General features: G+C 44.5%; 1 protein-coding gene across 1 annotated transcript in view; it reads right to left on the bottom strand.

The window, feature by feature from the left end:
* The window catches only part of LOC139415486 (proenkephalin-B-like), a 39,195-nt gene extending 32,915 nt beyond the window's left edge, over positions 1-6,280 (bottom strand). Inside the window, exon 1 of the mRNA XM_071163589.1 lies at positions 5,573-6,280. The gene's annotated coding sequence lies outside the window, so the exon portion shown is untranslated. The remainder of the gene's footprint in view (positions 1-5,572) is intronic.
* Positions 6,281-22,694: the final 16,414 nt, after the last annotated feature.

The following is a 22,694-nucleotide window of genomic DNA, read 5'->3' as shown; positions in this document are numbered from 1 at the left end:
TACTCACTGAAGCCCACCAACACACCAGACTGACTATTGATTTGAATCAGAACCCCTACTCACTGCAGCCCACCAACACACCAGACTGACTATTGATTAGAATCAGAACACCTACTCACTGCAGCCCACCAACACACCAGACTGACTATTGCTTTGAATCAGAACCCCTACTCACTGCAGCCCACCAACACACCAGACTGACTATTGATTTGAATCAGAACCCCTACTCACTGCAGCCCACCAACACACCAGACAGACTATTGATTAGAATCAGAACCCCTACTCACTGCAGCCCACCAACACACCAGACTGACTATTGATTTGAATCAGAAACCCTACTCACTGCAGCCCACCAACACACCAGATTGACGCGCTTCTTGAAGTGTGACATTTAGAAATAATAAGGTATTATTAATAAGGTATTATTATTATGCTGTTTTGTCCCCACTAAAAAAGACAGTACATTACAATAAATACTATGTCTCTGACTGGTTTTAGAATCTTTATTGAGGAGGAATATCTGTGTCTGAGAAAACGGCCAATCATGTGCTACATGCAATCTAATACTTGAATTATTCATGACTGGAAAATGTGTGATTTATTTCTGTTATTAATCACTGAGCTTATTTTGTATTTGTATTTATTATGGATCCCCATTAGTTCCTGCCAAGGCAGCAGCTACTCTTCATGTGGTTTATTATGGACCCCCATTAGTTTCTGTCAAGGCAGCAGCTACTCTTCCTGGGGTTTATTATGGATCCCCATTAGTTTCTGCCAAGGCATCAGCTGCTCTTCCTGGGGTCCAAACACATTAAGACACTTCCATTACATATAAAACAATAGATAAAACAGTACATCATATAACACTGTCACACCACCACATGCCCGCAACACAAAATGTGATGTATTATAATATAGACTTGACTAGAATAATGTTTTAGGCTGCCCTGGGATCAACGCTATTAACAGTGGAGAATGGTTGGACACAAAAATGATGGGATTTACAACACAGTGGAAGGGCCAAGTCCAATGCTAATTTAACTGTGGCAGCATCAGAACAAAAGACCATACGATTGAAGTATGATAATTACAAAAGGCAACCACACGTATCCACAGCTGGCATTGTGTCACGTCTGCTCCTGCTCCCCCTCTCTTGTGTTCGACGTTGACGGTTTACTGGACCACCAGTCCTGGCAACCATCATTACGCGCACCTGGCATCAATCATTACGCGCACCTGGCATCAATCATTACGCGCACCTGCTCCTCGTGATGAGTCACACCTGGACTCCATTTCCTCTCTCATGACCTCCCCTATATCTGGCACTCCCTTTGGTTAATTCCCCAGGCGGTATTGATGTTGTTTTGTCTTGTTTTGTTTATTGTGCCATGATTAGTTTGTTGTTGAACTCATCACTTCCTGACTCCCAGCGTCTACGTTACACATCGGGCTTTGGTAACACTGACAACAGATTTGAACATGTATCTATTCCATGGAACGAGGTGTATGAGCTGGTGTACAAAACAACGCAACATTCAACACTTCAAGTTTTTCAATGTAAATTAATGCACAGAATTCAGTGGGTAACGAACGGGTCAGCGTTAACGCAAAGCCGGGCTGCTCTCTTTCACTCCCTGGTCCCTGTCCCTGCCCCCTGGTCCCTGGTCCCTGCCCCCTGGTCCCTGCCCCTGGTCCGTGTCCCTGGTCCCCTGTCCCTGTCCCTGCCCCTGGTCCGTGTCCCTGTCCCTGGTCCCTGCCATTAGTCTCTCCACTCTCAGCTACTGGCTGTCCCTGGTCCCTGTCCCTGGTTCCTGGTCCCTGGTCCCTGTCCCTGCCATTAGTCTCTCTCCATCCTCTCTCCACTCTCAGCTACTGGCTGTCCTGTATTCCAAATAGTACCCTATATAGTGCACTACATTGGACCAGGTCTCAATGGGCTATGGTCAAAAATAGTGCACCATGGGATTTTTTACTTAATTTTTTTATTTCACCTTTATTTAACCAGGTAGGCTAGTTGAGAAAAAGTTATCATTTACAACTGCGACCTGGCCAAGATAAAGCAAAGCAGTGTGACACAAACAAGAACACAGAGTTAAACATGGAATAAACAAGCGTACAGTCAATAACACAATAGAAAAAAGTATATATACAGTGTGTGCAAATGGCGTGAGGAGGTAAGGCAATAAATAGGCCATAGTAGCAAAGTAATTACAGTTTAGCAGATTAACACTGGAGTGATAGATGAGCAGATGATGATGTGCAAGTAGAGATACTGGTGTGCAAAAGAGCAGAAAAGTAAATAAAAACAATATGGGGATGAGGTAGGTAGATTGGGTGGGCTGTTTACAGATGGACTATGTACAGCTGCAGCGATTGGTTAACTGCTCAGATAGCTGATGTTTAAAGTTAGTGAGGGAAATATAAGTCTCCAGCTTCAGTGATTTTTGGATGCAGGCCAGTGGAGGCTGGTGGGAGGAGCTATAGGAGGATGGGCTCATTGCAATGGCTGGAATGGAATTAATGGAATGGAGTCAAACATGTGGTTTCCAGGTGTTTAATACCGTTCCGCGAATTCCATTCCATCCATTACAATGAACCCATCCTCCTATAGCTCATCCCACCAGCCTCCTCTGACTCCTCTGGTTAATGAGGCCCTATTTCAGGGGAACTGAGAGGTGTAATTGGTTCGCACTCAAAAAGATGTGGCATAAAGCTTACTTCATTATTTTACTGCATCAGGGAGAGCGTACACAAACATTTCAGCTTTACAGCCTTCTTCAATGTGTAGGTACAATTTAATTTGAATTCAACACAGCATTTGTAAAGAACAACAGATGAGCAGCAGGTGCTTCTAATCAGGGTTGCCATTCATCTGCCAATCAGAGATGTTGCTTTTCTGGTCTAGCTGTATACAAATTAGTCAGAAAGAAATACAGAATTATAGGGAGCGTGCACGAAGGGCAAAACATATTTCAGGGTTCCAGATTTCTGAACTCTGTACGTTTTTACGAGGGTCATCTCCAGCTGGGCTGAGTCTCAAGTACATTTGCCATAAAATACATTGGAAATATTATAGCCTGGGTACAGTACCAGTCAGTTTGTGCCATCATGGCACTCGGCATGTTTGGCATGACAAAGAATGGAATGACAGCATAAACAGATCTGGGACCAGGCTAGAAATATTAGTCAGCTTGGATTATGAGTATAGTGATATAGTTCCTGAGACATAACAACATGCTACTGGAGATTTGGAGAATGGCCCAAGTCATTTAGACATAACAACATGCTACTGGAGATTTGGAGAATGGCCCAAGTCATTTAGACATAACAACATGCTACCGGAGATTTGGAGAATGGCCCAAGTCATTTAGACATAACAACATGCTACCGGAGATTTGGAGAATGGCCCAAGTCATTTAGACATAACAACATGCTACCGGAGATTTGGAGAATGGCCCAAGTCATTTAGACATAACAACATGCTACCGGAGATTTGGAGAATGGCCCAAGTCATTTAGACATAACAACATAATACTGGAGACTTGGAGAATGGCCCAAGTCATTTAGACATAACAACATGATACTGGAGATTTGGAGAATGGCCCAAGTCATTTATACTGAACATCATGATACTGGAGACTTGGAGAATGGCCCAAGTCATTTAGACATAACATGCTACTGGAGCCTTGGAGAATGGCCCAAGTCATATTCCTCATTGATAAGGCATTAGGAACTGTATTCACTGTGTCTGAAAGCACAGAAAGCATCAACTGAATGTTAAATGTGTTTCCTGTCAGATATTTTAATTGTCTGTATTGTCTACTTGTTAATTGGTGTTGGATCCCAGGAAGATTAGCTAATGTTACAGCGTTAGCTAATGGAGATTCAAACAACATTCACAAATTCACAGTAAATGGAAAGATTCTAGCAAGGAATATGAAACTCTAATAAAATGGCTGTGGCTGACACTGTAAAACACATTTCACTGCACCGATCTGGTGTATTTGACGATAAAACATGTTAAAAGTTTGGACACACCTCATCATTGAAGGGGGTTTCTTTATTTGTACTATTTTCTACATTGTAGAATAAGTAGAATAGTTTTGATTCACTATTATTCTGCAATGTAGAAAATAAAGAAAATCCCTTGAATGAGTAGGTGTGTCCAAACTTTTGACCGGTACTGTATATATATATATATATAATTTTTTACATTTTTTAAATTTTTATTTATTTTATTTTGTATTTTATTTTTTATTTTATTTTACTAAATAGTGTTTGCTTGATGTTCATCTTTGCTCTGTCCCGGATGTTCGCGACTAGACTGATGTCCATTAGAAACATCTTTAGACACACAACGGATATATCATCCAGACGAATAGATGGGTTTCATTTCCTGTTGATGATGGAATGCTTTTTAAAATACAGCCAGTGAACCACTGCAGTACAGTACATTGGACACACACACACACACACACACACACAAATCAAACAGAGAGAGAAAACATCCTTTTGGTGAGATGAGTTGAGGATTTGTGTAAATTGGTGGTGATAACATCTGGGTGATTATTGCACCCAATGTCCTCTGGAGCTGGCTGCCATCAGAACCCTCCAGGCTTTAGTTTCTATGATTCGGCCAATCGCAATATCCCATGAAACGCTGGTGGACTCTCACAATGTCTGGGTTGTTGCCGAGCAACAAGAGTTCATGACAGGACCGACAATGTACTCGATCTAAACTGATACATTGAAAAAGACAACAACAACAAAACAAAATCTCACCTGCTCAATTGACATAATAAAGCCATTCTAAATATTTTGAATGCAAGAATGAGCTGAGTATCATATTAATTAAAATCACTGACAGTTATTTTTATTTATTTAACCTTTATTTAACCAGGTAGGCTAGTTGAGAACACCTTTATTTAACCAGGTAGGCTAGTTGAGAACACCTTTATTTAACCAGGTAGGCTAGTTGAGAACACCTTTATTTAACCAGGTAGGCTAGTTGAGAACACCTTTATTTAACCAGGTAGGCTAGATGAGAACACCTTTATTTAACCAGGTAGGCTAGTTGAGAACACCTTTATTTAACCAGGTAGGCTAGTTGAGAACACCTTTATTTAACCAGGTAGGCTAGTTGAGAACAAGTTCTCATTTACAACTGCGACCTGGCCAAGATAAAGCAAAGCAGTTCGACACACACAACAACACAGAGTTAGACATGGAATAAACAAAACATACAGTCAATAATACAGTAGAAACAAGTCTATATATACGATGTGAGCAAATGAGGTGAGATAAGGGAGGTAAAGGCAAAAAAAAAGGCCATGGTGGCAAAGTAAATACAAAATAGCAAGTAAAGTTAAGACGACAGTTAAGCTCCATAAATGTGTATTTATGAAATCACGTTGCCTTAAAATAAAATGTTACAGTTTAATACACGTACGCCACGATTAATGAAATAGTTGATGAACGATTAAATATTTGGTGTGCAGATTTAGATATTTTTTGTTGTTGACCACAACGTAAACCTATAAGCTAGCGAGCCAGACAGTAAAAGCATACATACCGTTTGTGTCATGGAGGACAGAAGTCCACTGACTCCCTGATACAATAGGTATGTTGTCAAAATGGCGTGCCTAAAACAACAGTAGTTTCCCCTCAGTCAGTAGACTGGTACAGTACGTCTGTTGTTGATGACTTGGTGCAAATGCATGACTGTTTCTTTTGACTATTAGACGACAAGAGCATCGGTCACCAAGGTTGTGGGTTCAACTCCCGAAAGGACCACGTACGACTGAATGTATTGAAAAAGACAAAAAAGAGCCACCGTTAGTTAGCATGGCAACACCAACCCAAGGTTGTGGGTTCAACTCCCTCATGGTTCTTCCCACAGCTAGTAGATAAGATTGGATATGAGTAGCTTTGGATATAGATGCCGTGTCGCCATCGTTGTATCCCAAAATGCCACCCCTCATTCCCTACACCTTATGGAACAACGGGGACTGTGAAGAGACACACACACAGAGAGGTACAGACACATGCATAGGCACGCATGGTGATATTGTTGTATGGTGGTATTAAACATTTTGTGTTGTGGACGTGTGGTGGTGTAGGGACGTTATAAGATGGACTGTTTTATCTTTAGCTCATTCAGTACAAACACAGTTCACTGTTTTATCTGTTGTTTTAATGTGGGTGGTTTGGTGTGTTTGGACCCCAGGAAGAGTAGCTGCTGCCTTGGCAGGAACTAATGGGGATCCATAATGAACCCCAGGAAGAGTAGCTGCTGCCTTGGCAGGAACTAATGGGGATCCATAATAAACCCCAGGAAGAGTAGCTGCTGCCTTGGCAGGAACTAATGGGGAGCCATATTAAACCACAGGAAGAGTAGCTGCTGCCTTGGCAACAACTAAAGTAGTGCACTATGCAGGGAATAGGGTGGTTATGGGCTCTGGTCTAAAGTAGTGCACTATGTAGGGAATAGGGTGGTTATGGGACGCTAACCGTGTCCATGACACTGTGTGTCCTCCTCCATGGCAGAGCGGACCCTGTCTTCCGGCTGGGCGGCGGTGGGCCGGTCGTCAGGGTCTGAGACCAGCATGTCCAGTAGCAGGGTACAGACAGCCTGGCCAGGAGGGGGCGGTAGAGAGGTGGGCCGGGCGTCAGGGTCTGAGACCAGCATGTCCATTAGCAGGGTACAGACAGCCTGGCCAGGAGGGGGCGGTAGAGAGGGGGGGCGGTCGTCAGGGTCTGAGACCAGCATGTCCAGTAGCAGGATACAGACAGCCTGGCCAGGAGGGGCGGTAGAGAGGGGGGGCGGTCGTCAGGGTCTGAGACCAGCATGTCCAGTAGCAGGGTACAGACAGCCTGGCCAGGAGGGGGCGGTAGAGAGGTGGGCCGGGCATCAGGGTCTGAGACCAGCATGTCCAGTAGCAGGGTGCAGACAGCCTGGCCAGGAGGGGGCGGTAGAGAGGTGGGCCGGGCGTCAGGGTCTGAGACCAGCATGTCCAGTAGCAGGGTACAGACAGCCTGGCCAAGAGGGAGCGGTAGAGAGGGGGGGCGGTGGGACTTCATGGGGATACACACCTAGAGGTCTGGGCTCTCACACAACGCCTCGCCCAGGGGTATCACACATACGCACCTGTAGGGAGACAGGCACAGATATCAGTATTACTGTCTGTGAGACGACAATCTGTAGGGAGACAGGCACAGATATCAGTATTACTGTCTGTGAGACGACAGTCTGTAGGGAGACAGGCACAGGCACAGATATCAGTATTACTGTCTGTGAGACGACAATCTGTAGGGAGACAGGCACAGATATCAGTATTACTGTCTGTGAGACGACAATCTGTAGGGAGACAGGCACAGGCACAGATATCAGTATTACTGTCTGAGACGACAATCTGTAGGGAGACAGGCACAGATATCAGTATTACGGTCTGTGAGACGACAATCTGTAGGGAGACAGGCACAGATATCAGTATTACTGTCTGTGAGACGACAATCTGTAGGGAGACAGGCACAGGCACAGATATCAGTATTACTGTCTGAGACGACAATCTGTAGGGAGACAGGCACAGGCACAGATATCAGTATTACTGTCTGTGAGATGACAGTCTGTAGGGAGACAGGCACAGATATCAGTATTACTGTCTGTGAGACGACAGTCTTTGTATGTAGACCAACAATCAGCCGACACGTTGATCCTTCAACCAGGAGAACATGATCGACTGTATTAATTACTGTAGTAGAACTATCGTCCATCCATCCATGGGCTCTGGGAAGACAAAACGACAGGAAGCAGGGGAGTAATGAGCCACTACTTCAACAGCCTGGGAAGTGTCCCTCCCTCCTTCCGTAAGTCACCTACCAGACCATGGAATAACATAATGGAGCCCACATCTTGTGTTAAAATCCAGTATTCCCTTCCGGTATCAGAGCCGTTTCAATTCAGGTTAATAAAAATGAAAAGAAAGAAACAAACACTTCAAACGAGGTTGGGGAAGGAAGGTATTTTATGTAGCAGAGTGTTTCCGTCCAACAGAGCTACTCTGAATTAAAGCAGTCTGTATTAAACAGCTTCATCATCCACAGACTCTAAAAAAGCAAAAATGTCACGCTCAACAGTTTCCCGGGTGTATCAAGAATGTTCCACCAGCCAAAGGACATCCAGCCAACTTGACACAACTGGGAAGCGTTGGAGTCAACATGGGCCGGCATTCCTGTGGAACGCTTTCGACACCTTGTAAAGTCCATGCCCCAAAGAATTTGAGGCGTTTCTGAGGACAAAAGGGGGTGGTTTAACTCAATATTAGAAAGGAGTAGTATTGAATCGCAATACATATCGTATCGGCACATAAGTAACGTGATATCTTCCCTGGCACTTCCCAGCCCTACATCCCTCCCTCCCTAACTCACCCAGTTGTTCCTGTGTGGAGCCCTCCCTCCCTCCAACTCACCCAGTTGTTCCTGTGTGGAGCCCTCCTCCAGGAAGGTGTCTCTCCAGGATGGCCCAGAACATCACCCCCAGGGAGAAGATGTCTGCCTGGGCCGTGTAGGTGAGGCCGCCCCAGACCTCTGGAGCCATGTAGAAGTCAGGGTCACACGTAGAGGAGAAGTGCTGTCTGGTCAGCCTGGTGTCTCCCTTCCATCCCCTGGTCCCCCTCAACACTCATCTTACTCAGGCCAACGTCAGCCACCTAGAGGGAGGTCGTGTGGAATGGAAAAACAAAGTGAAAGACAGTAGATATCATTACAGAATAAAGATCAGGATTTAAATTAACCCATCAAGGTGTTAAAAAAACATACGCTACACATTGTCTTCGGGAAGTATTCAGACCGCTTGCCTTTTTACCCATTGTGTTACGTTACAGCCTTATTCTAAAAATGGATTCAATAAATGTAAAAAAAAATCCTCTGCAATCCACACACAATACCCCAATGGAAGAGGTTAGGAACCACCAAGACTCTTCCTAGAGCTGGCCACACGGCCAAACTGAGCAATCAGGGGAGATGGGTCTTGGTCAGAGAGGTGACAATGAACCCGATGGTCACTCAGAGAACTCTAGAGTTCCTCTGTGAAGATGGGAGAACCTTCCAGAAGGAAAACCATCTCTGCAGCACTCCACCAATCAGGCCTTTGGGCTAACGGCCACCCATTTTTTTTACATACATGATGTATTTACGGTGGGGCAAAAAAGCATTTAGTCAGCCACCAATTGTGCAAGTTCTCCCACTTAAAAAGATGAGAGAGGCCTGTAATTCATCATAATTCAATTCATCATAGGTACACTTCAACTATGACAGACAAAATGAGAAAAACAAAATCCAGAAAATCACATTGTAGGATTTTTAATAAATTTATTTGCAAATTATGGTGGAAAATAAGTATTTGGTCACCTACAAACAAGCAAGATTTCTGGCTCTCACAGACCTGTAACTTCTTCTTTAAGAGGCTCCTCTGTCCTCCACGTTTCTCCCAAATCTCCCAACACTGCTATTTGTAGGGTTGATTCTAAATTAATGTTGTTAATTTTGCCATTTAGACACCGTCTGAGCTTGGCTCAGTGATTTAGACACCGTCTGACCTTGGCTCAGGGATTTAGACACCATGTGACCTTGGCTCAGGGATTTAGACACCGTCTGACCTTGGCTCAGGGATTTAGACAGTTTGACCTTGGCTCCGGGATTTAGACACCGTCTGACCTTGGCTCCGGGATTTAGACACCGTCTGACCTTGGCTCCGGGATTTAGACACCGTCTGACCTTGGCTCCGGGATTTAGACACCGTCTGACCTTGGCTCAGGGATTTAGACACCGTCTGACCTTGGCTCAGGGATTTAGACACAGTCTGACCTTGGCTCAGTGATTTAGACACAGTTTGTCCTTGGCTCCGGGATTTAGACACCGTCTGACCTTGGCGCCGGGATTTAGACACCGTCTGACCTTGGCTCCGGGATTTAGACACCGTCTGACCTTGGCGAAGTGAGGATAGCTCAGGTGCCTCGGCCTCATCTTTAGGTCATCTTCATCGGGCAGGGAAGGCCACAGGGAAAGCCACAGAGAAGGCCACAGAGAAAGCCACAGAGAAGGCCACAGAGAAGGCCACAGAGAAAGCCACAGAGAAGGCCACAGAGAAGGCCACAGAGAAGGCCACAGGGAAGGCCACAGAGATGTATTTTGCTACTGTACGTTTCACTTGATTTCGCTACGTTTCATAACAGTGCATTTCAAGCATTGAATAAAAGCATTTCGCTGCACCTTTTAAACCTGATGAATAAGATTTTATTAGAAATGTTATGTGAAATCAGTTTGGACCGCAGGCTTCCAGTCTGCTTGCTCTACAACTCTGTGGTGAATTTTTACAGGACATTTTAGAGATTCATTTAGCAGACGCTCTTAGCCAGAGCAACGTGCAGTTAGTGCCTCAATCTTAAGATAGATAGGTAGGACAACCACATACCACAGTCACAGCAAGTAAAATGTTCTTCAATAAAATAGCTAACTGCATCAAGTCAGTGCTAGTGTTCATTTTTTCTTTGTACATGTTTATTTAATTTTATTTATTTTGTTAGATTTTTTTGGAAAGATTTTTGTTTCAGATAAAAAATTATATTAATATGAATTGGATACCAGTCTGCTTGCTCCAGTCCTCAGTAACCTCTTAGTCCGATGACACAATTAAATTAGAATTGAGACAGATGAGACCTTTGTGAAATGTACAAAAAAATCAGTTGGTATGCCAGGCTGGCAAACAGGGAGGCTGAGGTGATGGAGCTGAAGGGGACAGATGGAGAGTTGGTGGAGTTGAGGAGGACAGATGGAGAGTTGGTGGAGTTGAGGAGGACAGATGGAGAGTTGATGGAGCTGAGGTGGACAGATGAAGAGTTGATGGAGCCACCAAATTATTCACGTCTTATTACAAGAAAACTCTGAGTCTTGACATGAGGGGACTGTAGGTGAGACAGCAGTTAAGGATTCTGAGGGGAAAGTCTTTTTAGATTGTACAGCTGGTAGCAGACAGAAGCCCCGTTTCCATTGGCACTTTAAGTCAGGGACAAATTCGAGCTGGCTCTAATGGAATTTTCAAATTCAATCTGGATAGGGGGAAACCCAAACCCGGGTTGACTTCAAAGTGACAATAGGCTAGAGAGAGAGAGAGAGAGAGAGAGGGAGAGAGAGAGAGAGAGAGCGCATAAGGGGTCTGACAACTTGACACAAGGGGGGTCTGACAACTTGGATGGAAAATTACTGAGGATAATAGCAGACGATATTGCCCCTCTTATATGCCATATCTTCAATCTAAGCCTACTGTGTGTGCCTTCAGGCCTGGAGGGAAGCAAAAGTAATTGCGCTATCCAAGAATAGTAAAGCTCCTTATACTGGCTCAAATAGCCGACCAATCAGCCTGTTACCAACCTTTGGTAAACTTTTGGAAAATATTGTGTTCGACCAGATACAATGCTTTTTTACTGTAAACAAACTGACAACAACCTTTCAGCACGCTTAAAGGGAAGGACATTCAACAAGCACAGCACTTACACAAATGACTGATGATTGGCTGAGAGAAATTGATGATAAAAAAGATTGCGGGAGAGGTTTTGTTAGACTTCAGTGCGGCTTTTGACATTATCAATAACAGTCTGCTGATGGAAAAACAATATGTTATCAAATTAAATGTATTTATAAAGCCCTTCTTACATCAGCTGATATCTCAAAGTGCTGTACAGAAACCCAACCTAAAACCCCAAACAGCAAGCAATGCAGGTATAGAAGCACGGTGGCTAAGAAAACCTTCCTAGAAAGGCCAAAACCTAGGAAGAAACCTAGAGAGGAACCAGGCTATGTGGGGTGGCCAGTCCTCTTCTGGCTGTGCCGGGTGGAGATTATAACAGAACATGGCCAAGATGTTCAAATGTTCATAAATGACCAGCATGGTCAAATAATAATAATCACAGTAGTTGTCGAGGGTGCAACAAGTCAGCACCTCAGAAGTAAATGTCAGTTGTCCTTTCATAGCCGATCATTTAGAATTAGACAGCAGGTGTGGTAGAGAGAGAGTACAAAACAGCAGGTCTGGTACAGGTAGCACGTCCGGTGAACAGGTCAGGGTTCCATAGCTGCAGGCAGAACAGTTGAAACTGGAGCAGCAGCACGGCCAGGTGGACTGGGGACAGCAAGGAGTCATCAGGCCAGGTAGACCTGAGGCATGGTCCTAGGGCTCAGGTCCTCCGAGAGAAGAGAGCGAGAGAGAGAGATAAAGGGAGAGAGAGAATTAGATGGAGCATACTTAAATTCACACAGGACACCAGATAAGACAGGATAAATACTCCAGATAAAACAGACTGACTCTAGCCCCCCGACTAAAACTACTGCAGCATAAATACTGGAGGCTGAGACAGGAGGGGCCGGGAGACACTGTGGCCCTGTCTGATGATACCCACGGACAGGGCCAAAGAGGAAGGATATAACCCCACCCACTTTGCCAAAACACATCCCCCACACCACTAGAGAGATCTATTCAACCACCAACCTACTACCCTGGGACAAGGCTGAGTATAGCCCACGAAGATCTCCCCCACGGCACAAACCCGAGGGGGGCGCCAACCCAGACAGGAAGACCACATCAGTGACTCAACCCAGTCAAGTGACACACCCCTCCTAGGGACGGCATGGAAGAGCACCAGTAAGCCAGTGACTCAGCCCCCGTAATAGGGTTAGAGGCAGAGAATCCCAGTGGAAAGAGGGGAACCGGCCAGGCAGAGACAGCAGAGACAGCAAGGGAGGTTCGTCGCTCCAGTGCCTTTCCGTTCAACTTCACACTCCTGGGCCAGACTACACTCAATCATAGGACCTACTGAAGAGATGAGTCTTCAATAAAGACTTAAAGGTTGAGATCGAGTCTGCGTCTCTCACATGGATAGGCAGACCATTCCATAAAAATGGAGCTCTATAGAAGAAAGCCCTGCATTCAGCTGTTTGCTTAGAAATTCTAGGGACAGTAATGAGACCTGCGTCTTGTGACCGTAGTGTACATGTAGGTATGTACGGCAGGACCCAATCGGAAAGATAGGTAGGAGCAAACCCATGTAATGCTTTGTAGGTTAGCAGTGAAACATTGAAATCAGCTCTTGCCTTAACAGGAAGCCAGTGTAGGGAGGCACTGGAGTAATATGATCAAATGTTTTGGTTCTAGTCAAGATTCTAGCAGCCGTGTTTAGCACTAACTGAAGTGTATTTAGTGCTTTATTTGGGTAGCCGGAAAGTAGAGCATTGCAGTAGTCTAATCTAGAAGTGACAAGAAGCATGGATTACTTTTTCTGCATCATTTTTGGACAGAAAGTTTCTGATTTTTGCGATGTTTTGAAGACGGAAAGCTGTCCTTGAAACAGTCTTGATATGTTCGTCAAAAGAGAGATCAGGGTCCAGAGTAACGCCGAGGTCCTTCACAGTTTTATTTGAGACGACTGTACAACCATTAAGATTAATTGTCAGATTCAACAGAAGATCTCTTTGTTTCTTGGGACCTAGAACTAGTATCTCTGTTTTGTCCGAGTTTAAAAGTAAAACATTTGCTGCCATCCACTTCCTTATGTCTGGAACACAACACAGGCTTCCAGTGATTGCAATTTTGGGGCTTCACCATGTTTCATCGAAATGTACAGCTGTGTATCGTCGGCATGGCAGTGAAAGTTAACATTTTTCCATATGACATCACCAAGAAATAAAATATATAGGTCCTAAAATGGAACCTTGAGGAACACCGAAATTTACAGTTGATTTGTCAGAAGACAAACCATCCACAGAGACAAACTGATATCTTTCCGACAGATAAGATCTAAACCAGGCCAGAAGTTGTCCGTGTAGACCAATTTGGGTTTCCAATCTCTCCAAAAGAATGTGGTGATCGATGGTATCAAAAGCAGCACTAAGGTCTAGGAGCACGAGGACAGATGCAGAGCCTCGGTCTGATGCCATTAAAAGGTAATTTACCACCTTCACTAGTGCAGTCTCAGTGCTACGATGGGGTCTACAACTAGACTGAAGTGTTTCATATGCATTGTTTGTCTTCAGGAAGGCAGTGAGTTGCTGCGCAACAGCATTTTCAAAAAACTTAGAGAGGAATCGATATAGGCCGATAGTTTTATGTTCAAAATAGGAGGGCCAAGCACAGGAAGCAGCTCTTTCAGTAGTTTAGTTGGAATAGGGTCCAGTATGCAGCTTGAAGTCGATGATGGCTCCGAAAGCCTTTTGAAGTGGGTCTGTGGACTTTTCCATGTGAATATTAAAGTCACCAGAAAACAGAATATTATCTGCCATGACTACAAGGTTCGGATAGGAATTCAGGGAACTCAGTGAGCAACGCTGTACATGGCCCAGGAGGCCTGTAAACAGTAGCTATAAAAAGTGATTGAGTAGGCTGCATAGATTTCATGACTAGAAGCTCAAAAGACGAAAACGCAGTCATTATTTTTGTAAATTGAAATTTGCTATCGTAAATGTTAGCAACACCCCCGCCTTTGCGGGATGTGCAGGGGATATGGTCACTAGTATAACCAGGAGGAGAGGCCTCCTTTACACAGTAAATTCATTAGGCTTAAGCCATGTTTCAGTCAGGCCAATCACATCAAGATTATGATCAGTGATTAGTTCATTGACTATAACTGCCTTGGAAGTGAGGGATCTAACATTAAGTAGCCCTATTTTGAGATGTGAGATATCACAATCTCTTTCAATAATGACAGGAATGGAGGAGGTCTTTATCCTAGTGAGATTGCTAAGGCGAACACCGCCATGTTTAGTTTTGCCCAACCTAGATCAAGGCACAGACACGGTCCCAATGGGGATAGCTGAGCTGACTACACTGACTGTGCTAGTGGCAGACTCCAATAAGCTAGCAGGGTGGCTAACAGCCTGCTGCCTGGCCTGCACCCTATCTCATTGTGGAGCTAGGGGAGTTAGAGCCCTCTCTCTCTATGTTCATAGATAAGATGAGAGCATCCCTCCAGCTAGGATGGAGTCCGTCACTCCTCAGCAGGCCAGGCTTGGTCCTGTTTGTGGGTGAGTGCCAGTAAGAGGGCCAATTATCTACAAATTCTATCTTTTGGGAGGGGAATTTTCAACCAACGATTAAGTTGTGAGACACCGCTATAGAGTTCATCACTCCCCCTAACTGGGAGGGGGCCAGAGACAATTACTCGACGCCGAGACATCTTTTTAGCTGATTTACACGCTGAAACCATGTTGCACTTGGTGACCTCTGTTTCATTCTAACATCGCTGGTGCCGACCTGGATAACAATATCCCTATACTCTCTACACTCGCCAGTTGAAGGTGTGTCTACAGATACACCATATTAATGAAGGTGTGTCGGAGGCGTGTCTACAGATACAGCATATTAATGAAGGTGTGTCAGAGGCGTGTCTACAGATACACCATATTAATGAAGGTGTGTTGGAGGCGTGACTACACATACACCATATTAATGAAGGTGTGTTGGAGGCGTGTCTACAGATACACCATATTAATGAAGGTGTGTTGGAGGCGTGTCTACAGATACACCATATTAATGAAGGTGTGTTGGGAGGCGTGTCTACAGATACACCATATTAATGAAGGTGTGTCAGAGGCGTGTCTACAGATACACCATATTAATGAAGGTGTGTTGGAGGCGTGTCTACAGATACACCATATTAATGAAGCAATTTACTTAATTCCCTAATCATTTCACCACCTTTAACTAGTGAGGAAACCATGAATAAGGTCTAGCAAACCTACCGGTTCCAAGCGGAAAAAGCATCTACTTAATTGTTTTCTGATAGTGCATGCAGAATGGTGTTATTTCTGTCATTTACAACATGATAACAGATATTGATAAGCGCTAGGTAAATGAGTCATCCATTTGAATATGGGGAATGTAAAAAATAAATTACCTTTATTCTAGATCTGAAATAAATAAATAAATAAAAGAAATTACCTTTATTTATTTTAGATCTGAAATAAATAAAATAAATAACCATTATTTTAGATCTGAAATAAATAAATAAATAAAACAAATGACACTTATTTTAGATCTATCTGACCTTATAAATCGCTGGAGACGTGAAACCAATCATTTGGCAGCAAACTTGCCTAGTTAAATAAAAGGTACATTTTTTTTTTTTTTTAAATAGGCAAGTCAGTTAAGAACAAATTCTTATTTTCAAGGAACAGTGGGTTAACTGCCTGTTCAGGGGCAGAACGACAGATTTGTACCTTGTCAGCTCAGGGATTTGAACTTGCAACCTTTCGGTTACTAGTCCAACACTCTAACCACTAGGCTACCCTGCCACCCCATAGTGTTAAATAAAGAACAGACTTGGAAATGTATAAATGGACAGTCAGTGGGGAAAGTCCTCTCTCTGAATGTATGTTTTATAATTCTCATTTTCAACGACGGCCTAGGAACAGTGGGTTTAACTGCCTTGTTCAGGGCAGAACGACAGATTTTTACCTTGTCAGCTCGGGGATTCGATCAAGCTATCTTTCGGTTACTTGTCCAACGCTCTAACCACTAGGCTTAGCTGCCTCTAACCACTAGGCTGCCTGCCTCTAACCACTAGGCTACCTGCCTCTAACCACTAGGCTACCTGCCTCTAACCACTAGGCTACCTGCCTCTAACCACTAGGCTACCTGCCTCTAACCACTAGGCTACCTGCCTCTAACCACTAGGCTACCTGCCTCTAACCACTAGGCTACCTGCCTCTAACCACTAGGCTACCTGCCTCTAACCACTAGGCTACCTGCCTCTAACCACTAGGCTACCTGCCTCTAACCATTAGGCTACCTGCCGCCCCAATGAAGGGTGATTCATGCTGGTTGGCTGTCTCCCTCATCTCACTAGTAACATGATTAATTAAAACCCATGAAGCTAAACAGCCTCCTAGAGTTATCTCATAAAGCTGGACGAGAGAGAGAGACTCACAAAATTATTTGTGAATTACGGCTGTACGACCGAGGAAGCACACACCACTGGTTCCTCAATGTAAGCTTAAAGGGATATTTAGGGATTTTGGCAACGATGCCTTTTTCTACTTCCCCAGAGTCAGATGAACTAAAGCAGACACCATTTATATGCCTCTGTGTCCAATACGAAGCAAGTGAAAGTTGGTTTTGTGAGCCGATGCTAACTAGCATTAGCGCAATGATTGGAAGTCTATGGTTATCTGCTATATGCTAGTTAGCATTAACTTGCGAAATTACCTCAAACTTCTTTCATATCTAGACATAAAAATGGTATCCATGAGTTAATCTGACTCTGGTTCAGTAGATAAAGGGCCTCATCTGAGTCTGGGTCAGTAGATAAAGGAGACCATCTGACTCTGGGTCAGTAGATAAAGGGCCTCATCTGACTCTGGGTCAGCAGATAAAGGAGAACATCTGACTCTGGGTCAGTAGATAAAGGACCTCATCTGACTCTGGGTCAGTAGATAAAGGACCTCATCTAACTCTGGGTCAGTAGATAAAGTGCCACTGACACGGCCTGCAACGAAAACATGCAGTCTCTCCTTCACTGCAGCCGAGGTGAGTAAGACATTTAAACGTGTTAACCCTCGCAAGGCTGCAGGCCCAGACGGCATCCCCAGCCGCGCCCTCAGAGCAGGCGCAGACCAGCTGGCCGGTGTGTTTACGGACATATTCAATCAATCCCTATACCAGTCTGCTGTTCCCACATGCTTCAAGAGGGCCACCATTGTTCCTGTTCCCAAGAAAGCTAAGGTAACTGAGCTAAACGACTACCGCCCCGTAGCACTCACATCCGTCATCATGAAGTGCTTTGAGAGACTAGTCAAGGACCATATCACCTCCACCCTACCTGACACCCTAGACCCACTCCAATTTGCTTACCGCCTAAATAGGTCCACAGACGATGCAATCTCAACCACACTGCACACTGCCCTAACCCATCTGGACAAGAGGAATACCTATGTGAGAATGCTGTTCATCGACTACAGCTCGGCATTCAACACCATAGTACCCTCCAAGCTCGTCATCAAGCTCGAGACCCTGGGTCTCGACCCCGCCCTGTGCAACTGGGTACTGGACTTCCTGACGGGCCGCCCCCAGGTGGTGAGGGTAGGCAACAACATCTCCTCCCCGCTGATCCTCAACACTGGGGCCCCACAAGGGTGCGTTCTGAGCCCTCTCCTGTACTCCCTGTTCACCCACGACTGCGTGGCCACGCACGCCTCCAACTCAATCATCAAGTTTGCGGACGACACAACAGTGGTAGGCTTGATTACCAACAACGACGAGACGGCCTACAGGGAGGAGGTGAGGGCCCTCGGAGTGTGGTGTCAGGAAAATAACCTCACACTCAACGTCAACAAAACTAAGGAGATGATTGTGGACTTCAGGAAACAGCAGAGGGAACACCCCCCTATCCACATCGATGGAACAGTAGTGGAGAGGGTAGCAAGTTTTAAGTTCCTCGGCATACACATCACAGACAAACTGAATTGGTCCACTCACACAGACAGCATCGTGAAGAAGGCGCAGCAGCGCCTCTTCAACCTCAGGAGGCTGAAGAAATTCGGCTTGTCACCAAAAGCACTCACAAACTTCTACAGATGCACAATCGAGAGCATCCTGGCGGGCTGTATCACCGCCTGGTATGGCAACTGCACCGCCCTCAACCGTAAGGCTCTCCAGAGGGTAGTGATGTCTGCACAACGCATCACCGGGGGCAAACTACCTGCCCTCCAGGACACCTACACCACCCGATGTCACAGGAAGGCCATAAAGATCATCAAGGACATCAACCACCCGAGCCACTGCCTGTTCACCCCGCTATCATCCAGAAGGCGAGGTCAGTACAGGTGCATCAAAGCTGGGACTGAGAGACTGAAATACAGATTCTATCTCAAGGCCATCAGACTGTTAAACAGCCACCACTAACACTGAGTGGCTGCTGCCAACACACTGACACTGACTCAACTCCAGCCACTTTAATAATGGGAATTGATGGGAAATGATGTAAATATATCACTAGCCACTTTAAACAATGCTACCTTATATAATGTTACTTACCCTACATTGTTCATCTCATATGCATACGTATATACTGTACTCTATATCATCGACTGTATCCTTATGTAATACATGTATCACTAGCCACTTTAAACTATGCCACTTTGTTTACATACTCATCTCATTTGTACATACTGTACTCGATACCATCTACTGTATCTTGCCTATGCTGCTCTGTACCATCACTCATTCATATATCCTTATGTACATATTCTTTATCCCCTTACACTGTGTACAAGACAGTAGTTTTGGAATTGTTAGTTAGATTACTTGTTATTACTGCATTGTCGGAACTAGAAGCACAAGCATTTCGCTACACTCGCATTAACATCTGCTAACCATGTGTATGTGACAAATAAAATTTGATTTGATTTGATTTAGATAAAGGGCCTCATCTGACTCTGGGTCAGTAGATAAAGGAGACCACCTGACTCTGGGTCAGTAGATAAAGGAGACCATCTGACTCTGGGTCAGTAGATAAAGAGCCTCATCTGACTCTGGGTCAGTAGATAAAGGAGACCATCTGACTCTGGGTCAGTAGATAAAGGAGACCATCTGACTCTGGGTCAGTAGATAAAGAGCCTCATCTGACTCTGGGTCAGTAGATAAAGGGCCTCATCTGACTCTGGGTCAGTAGATAAAGGGATACTTTGGCAATGAGCTCTTTAAGACTGGTATGCTGTACTCACTCTGGGTAGAAGTGCTCTAGAATCAGCTGACCAATTCACTCTGCCCTCTGATACCACGAAAATATTGTCATTCTCTGCTTCCTCCATCAGCATCATCCCAAAGCATACAGGGGGAACAAATTAAAGGTAAGCCAACCACGGAGCTGAACAGAAACTCATAAAAAAAATACTTACCATAACCTTAAAATCACTGTCTTATGTTAAAACAGCTGATTCAAATTTTTATTTTTTTTAAAGGGTGTTGGAACAAGAGCTTGGGCTGTAGTTCTACATTAGTCCAGGATCAGGGTTAGTGTGTGTGTGTGTGTGTGTGTTTGTGTGTGTGTGTGTATGTGTGTGTGTGTGTGTGTTGGAACTTGCTGGGGTCTCTGCTACTGACAGGAACCACGCTGCCGGAAGACGTGCAGCTCACGCACAATGGACACACCCCCTTTGAGCTTGGGGCGAACTGATTGAGCGGAACAACACCGTAGATGCAGTAGACCAATCAGAATGTCTTGTTCTGGGTCCTCGTAGGACAGGAAGGTCTCCCAGACACCGTTGGCCACGTAGTCTCTACAAATCAGCTCCACCTGGTAGGGACGCACACTTTGTGATGGATTCCCACTTCTCTTGTTCTCACATCTCGACACCAGTGGATGAGAGAAAGACATTATGATCATGAATCCTAAACTAGCCAACTACCGCTACGGATGACCAACCGTAGTACGGCCTAGCATTGTATCGTAAATATACATTATTATGAAGCTGGTAGTTTAAATCGCGGATGCTGATTGGCTGAAACAGCATTCCAGCCGTGTGTATATCAGATCGTATACCACAGGTATGACACAAACTATTTGTTTACTGTTCTAATTACATTGGTAACCAGTTTATAAAACAGCAATAAAGCACGTTGGGGGTTTGAGGTACATGGCCAAAATACCACTTCGAATGGCTGTATCCTCTGCTTCGCATCGTTCCTAAGAACAGTCCTTAGCCGTGGTATATTGGCCATATATCACAACCTCCCGAGGAGCCTTCCTGCTATTATGAAACCAACGTAAGTAGAGCAGTAAAAATACATGTTTTGTCATACGGTCTGACATACCTGATCGATAATGGCTGTCAGCCAATCAGGATTTAGGGCTCGAACGACCCAGTTTATAAATGGAGAATATAACAAATATATATATATTTTTATAAATCGTGTAGTTTGGGTCCTGGATGCTGATTGGCTGAAAAATGTGTGAATGAGACGACATACAAGTAAAAATTAAATAAATACATAAATAATGATATATATATATACCTATTTGAAGTGTTATTACGAGAGCGACCGCGGTATATTGGCCATATACCACACGACCTCTGGCTTTATTGCTTAATAACACAATGCATTTCCATGTGGTTTAAGTCTTACCTCTGTCCCCATGTCGTTCGTCCTGGCCAGAGCCAGCTCTCGGAGGTTACCACGCTCCACTCCAGAGCTCACCAGAGGCATGGGGATGTCCCTGAGAAACAGACAGACACAGGAGTGTGCTTATGGCGTGTTCCAATACTCCAAAATAGCAATACTACACATCATACAACATGCATTGGTAGCTGTGTTTTAAAATGTCCATGCCAACATACCACTAGGTCTAACGCAGGACATTACTTCATACTAAGTGGGATGATCAGTGTGGATTTTGGATCTGAGCCATACTTCTTCAAAATAGTTCATTGGCTAGTTTTCAAGTTGAAATGTTGACTACATACGGAGTAAATCAGCATTACATAAGAATACAGTATCTTAGGAAAGTATTCAGAACCCTTCTCTTTTTCCACGTTATGTTACAGCCGAATTCTAAAATGGATTAAATAAAATGAAAAAAATCAACAATCTACACAATATCCCATAATGACAAAGGAAAAAAAGGTTTTTAGAATTTTTTTGCAAGTGTATAAAAAAATATATATTTTTGAAATATTCAGGACCCTTCGCTATGAGACTCTAAATTGAGCTCAGGTGCATCCTGTTTCCATTCATCATCCTTGAGATGTTTCTACAACTTCATTAAAGTCCACCTGTGGTAAATTCAATTGATTGGACATGATTTGAAAAGGCATAGTCAACCTGTCATGAGGTGGAAGGAACTGTCCGTAGAGCTCTGAGACAGGATTGTGTCGAGGCACAGATCTGGAGTACCAAAACATTTCTGCAGCATTGAAGGTCCCCAAGAACACAGTGGCCTCCATCATTCTTAAATGGAAGAAGTTTGGAACCACCAGACTCTTCCTAGAGCTGGCTGCCCGGCCAAACTGAGCAATTGGGGGAGACGGGCCTTGGTCAGGGAGGTGACAAAGAACCCGATGGTCATTCTGACAGAGCTCCTCCGTGGAGATTGGAGAACCTTCCAGAAGGACAACCATCTCTCTAGCACTCCACCAATCATGCCTTTATGGTAGAGTGGCCAGACGGAAGCCACTCCTCAGTAAAAGGCACATGACAGTCCATTTGGAGTTTGTCAAAAGGCACCTAAAGACTCTCAGACCATGAGAAACAAGATTCTGTGGTCTGATGAAACCAAGATTGAACTCTTTGGCCTGACTGCCAAGCGTCCCTTCTGGAGGAAACCTGGCACCATCCCTACGGTGAAGCATGGTGGTGGAAGCATCATGCTGTTTGGATGTTTTTCAGCAGCAGGGACTGGGAGACTAGTCAGGATTGAGGCAAAGATGAATGGAGCAAAGTACGGAAGGTTCACCTTCCAACAGGACAACAACCCTAAGCCCACAGTCTAGACAATGCAGGAGTGGCTTCGGGACAAGTCTCTGAATATCCTTGAGTGGCCCAGCCAGAGCCTGGACTTGAACCCGATCGATCGAACATCTCTGCAGAGACCTGAAAATAGCTGTACAACGACGCTCCCCATCCAAACTGACAGAGCTTGAGAGGATCTGCA

Source organism: Oncorhynchus clarkii, chromosome 8 (genome assembly GCF_045791955.1).
Source record: "Oncorhynchus clarkii lewisi isolate Uvic-CL-2024 chromosome 8, UVic_Ocla_1.0, whole genome shotgun sequence".
NCBI classification, from domain to species: domain Eukaryota; kingdom Metazoa; phylum Chordata; class Actinopteri; order Salmoniformes; family Salmonidae; genus Oncorhynchus; species Oncorhynchus clarkii.
This window is presented reverse-complemented; position numbering and strand designations above follow the sequence as displayed.